This window comes from Heterodontus francisci, unplaced genomic scaffold, assembly GCF_036365525.1.
Source record: "Heterodontus francisci isolate sHetFra1 unplaced genomic scaffold, sHetFra1.hap1 HAP1_SCAFFOLD_54, whole genome shotgun sequence".
NCBI lineage: Eukaryota > Metazoa > Chordata > Chondrichthyes > Heterodontiformes > Heterodontidae > Heterodontus > Heterodontus francisci.
The window spans coordinates 7516402-7519774 of NW_027140250.1; positions in this window are offsets into that span (position 1 = coordinate 7516402).

Consider the following 3373-nt stretch of genomic DNA (forward strand, 5'->3'; position numbering starts at 1 on the left):
TTTAAGGAGAACAACACCTTTTCTAACCTGTCGGCATAAAACATCTGTCACCTCTGCAATTTTCTCTTGAACATTTTCTACACCCTCTATAAAGCCGAAACATTGTTCCTCAAAGTGTGGTGCCAAGTACTGGACACAATGGCAGGATTGTCAATATCGTTCTATCCCTCACACAGTCCGAGTTATTCCGTTTCCCTTTTCAACCTCTTTATCCAACGCATCGACAATTTTTTTTTTGTGTCAAACCCTTCTTTCGCATCGAGCTCGAAAATTTAAACAGATTTGCATTTAAATATCTGCACCTCCCTCGCCGGAAAATGGTCTATCTGTGACTCTTCACTTCTCTTCCACGAATTCCCTCTCTCCATTTAAGTGGACAGACTCTGCATCAATATTTATTATAATCCACCAACTTCCACAGTTATTTTGACCACACCTCCTCAAACTCCACTTTGCGTAAATAATAACTTCCATTCTCTCAGTTTCCTCATCGCCTTCTGTTTGGCGCAACGATGCCATCTTCCATAATAGAGCTTCTGCAGTCTCTTCAATTCACGTTATCCGTGCTTTTCTAACATTAACAAGAAATGCTGGAACCACTCAGCAGGTCTGGCAGCATCTGTGGAAAGAGAAGCACAGTTAACGTTTCGGGTCAGTGACCCTTCTTCCGAAACGTTAACTCTGCTTCTCTTTCCACAGATGCTTCCATACCTGCTGAGTGATTCCAGCATTTCTTGCTTTTATTTCAGATTCCCAGCATCCGCAATATTTTGCTTTCATTTCTCACATTAGTTTTGCAGAGGCCTCAGCTTTATCTGTTTCATAACCCCAGTTTCTGTCCTCACCTCCTTCCCTATCTTCCAGAACCATGATATTAGTTCACTTATTCTCACTTTCCATTGCAACCGCCTTTACCTTCAACACATCATCCTCCTCCATTTCCAACATGTCCAACTAAAATCGCGAACAAAATATATTTTTTCACACTTCCGTCACAGCCAAGATCTGATTTGCTTGCCCACAGCTCTTTTCTATGCAAGTGCAAGAGTTGCAACAGATTTCCTTTCACCTATGATCATAAGGTAATTAGAAATAGAAGTAGGGGTAGGCCATTCAGCCCCTGGATCATGTTTTGCCCTTCAATACCATAATGGCTGATCTGACCGTGGCCATAATTCCAATTTCCCGCCAGACAGCATTAAATCATCACTCCCTCGTAAATGAAAAGTCAGTCTAAACCATGCTTGAATATATTCAATGACCCAGACTCCGCTTACGTCCGGGTAAGTGAATTCTAAATGCGATGGAACTTTCAAGATAAGAAATTCTTCGTTATCACAATTTTAATTCGAGACTGCTTATTCACAAACGGTGGAGAATGTGCTGAGCTCATAGCCGGGCAGGACACCAATGTACCACACATTTGGGTAGCAAGATGAAGGCTGCTCCCTTTTGCTCCTTGGATGTGGGCATTACTGGCCAGGCTGGGATTTCTTATCCTTCTTTTTTCCCTTGGGAACGTGGTGGAGCGCCACCTTCTTGAAACACTGGATGCTATCTGCTTTAGCTACACCCGCAGTACAATTAGAAAGGAAGTTCCAGGATTTTGACCCGGCAATGATGAAGAAATGGCGATGTCGTTCAAACTCAGGATGTCTGTGGCTTGGAGGGAACTTTCAGGTGTACATATTTACATGCGTCTGCTGGCCTGGAAAGTAAGTCATACAATTCTGGCCCCAGGATATCATTGTATCTTCTGGGTTATCTAAATACAGCAGCAAGAAAACTCTAACCCCGAGGAATATGCCAGTTGGCAGTAAAGGCAAAGCTGGCACAGATTTCCCATTTGTGACAAACAGAAGCCAAAAACACAGACTCTTTGGTGAATCAAATTCAATCCTTTGTCAGCAAAAACATTTTCCAATTTCAATAATTCCGTTTCCTTTCTCCTGAAGGTTTATTTTTCCTCCTAGTTTTTCATTTTGTTCCCAAACATTTATGTGATTTCATGTTCGATTTCACACAATATCAGGATGGATCAGTTCTACACTTACTAACATGGCATTCAACAAATCCTCAAAAAATCCTCAAGGCAAATTTGCCATTTAAAGCATGTCCACGTCCCTCTGCCTCTCCCTCACATAAATTGCAATTATTGCAGATTTTTACTTTGTGGTGAGTGGGTTCCTTGTTGGTTTGAATTATCCTGAGGGAGGGACTGATAGCCTCATAGAATATTTCGTTCACGTGCCCTGCACTGGCCTGAAATCATGCAAATACCACGCCCTGACAGAGGTCAACAAAGGAGCATGAAACATCCCAATTATAAGATCTGATCCTGGGAAGGTGCAAAATGTAGGTCCATGATTTAGCAAATTTGGTAAACATGCATCTGTCAAAGGGCAAAGCAGGAGCTGGTCTTACTTCCACATAGGCCTATTCACAATACTCCATATAGCATAATTGCAGACTACATTTCCCTTCTCCAGTCCAGCTCCCCCGTTCCACCACCCAGGTGGAAACTGGTTCTTCCAGATGTACCCTGATCTTTCCACAATTAGTATCAGCTGCTCTTAATCACAATTAGAGCATACAGGTATGCTTATTCAATTGACAAATCATTTGCAACTTTGGCTCATTAACAGCATTTTGTTATCAGTCCATCAATGTGTCCATTGTACATTTATATTTTTCTTGTGGTTCCTGTTCGAATCTCAACGCGACATGTGAGCATTCCAGCTCCTCCTTGAAGACCAGAACTGCTCTTCACATGTCCTGTATTGCATGAATGCATACCCTCTGCATTGTTCATTCAACACTCACCCTGAAATCTCACGCTACAGCACTCACTCACACAGTGACATACACAAACGCACTTAAGAAAAGTGCTGTTGAAAAGTGCACTATTACAGCTTATAAGAAACATAACCTCACCATGATACAGTCTCCAATTATTAAGGCATTGATTTTGCTGCCCTTTCTGCTGCTGCTGTCGTGTGTTTCTTCAGAAAGCACTTAAAGAATAAAAAGAAACCAAAATGGCGACCACACCATGTGCATTATCTCTGTTCCCGTTCCCAAATAGGATGTTGGAATTAGGGCGATTATTCACTATCTGGCTTATTGCTTGATTATGGTCTTTTTTCATAAAGAACCATTCAGTTAAACGTTGCCTCTTGCATTGTTTCATGATGCAGAGAGTTGCCACTTCTTAATCTGGAATGTATCATTTTGTCCTTTCGAGACAGTTAGGCTGTTTAGAAATTCACTGATCCGGTCAGATGACCTTTGGTGACCATCATTTGCGGCTCGTATGGTACATTTTAAAAGAAAAGTCAGTTACAAAATGCTACACACTCAGTGAAATTCTACG